Genomic DNA, 795 nt, shown 5'->3' on the forward strand with positions numbered 1-795 from the left:
TGTAGTTTTGCGCGAAATTCAAAACAAACAAACCTCCCCTCAAACCTTTCAACACAAATCTTGAACAAAAAATTAAAAACGAAAGTTTGTGCATATATGTTATTTCTTTGTCGTAAATAGATAAAAGTTCCTTCCAAGATTAAAACAGTTTATTGTAAAATATCAGTGTCTTAGTAGAAGGTGGTGGCTATTTTGAGATAATCACCTCAAGTAACTTTTCTAATAGAAAGCCAAAAAATCTTAAACTACACATCTGTATTATTTCTCAGCATCTAATTTTATTTGAAGTTGGAATAATCTTATTTGAATATGGTATTTTTGTTAAATAAGAGGATTATTACTACAAGTTGCCTTAGGCATCTTAACTAGGGTTGACTAAACTAAAAACTAAATTTTCGTAATGTTTGTGCTGAAAGATAATTGATTGTTTTATTCAAAATTGAGCATATATCTTATATTGTACCAGTAATTGGAGACTGTTTTTAATGTAGACGTTTGTATTGGATACAGGAAATTCTTAATGTCACGCGAAGGACGCACAGTTTGTCTAGAATTATACTAAAAGTTTTGGAAAGAACATGAATGATATAAAACGAGCTAGGCAAAACTCGAGTATATTGTTGATTGATGTAATGAGTTCTCCTTACATTACCAGCAGATGGACTGTACTTTGCATTATTTTTTAATGAACAATACTTAAGAACCCGCACAGTAATATAAACCGTTGTAACACAGATCACTGGATTGACTTGTTTTAGTAAAAATAAGAGTCCAGACAGAACTTCAAGATGGCGA

Source organism: Limulus polyphemus, unplaced genomic scaffold (assembly GCF_000517525.1).
Source record: "Limulus polyphemus unplaced genomic scaffold, Limulus_polyphemus-2.1.2 Scaffold4519, whole genome shotgun sequence".
Classification (NCBI taxonomy): domain Eukaryota; kingdom Metazoa; phylum Arthropoda; class Merostomata; order Xiphosura; family Limulidae; genus Limulus; species Limulus polyphemus.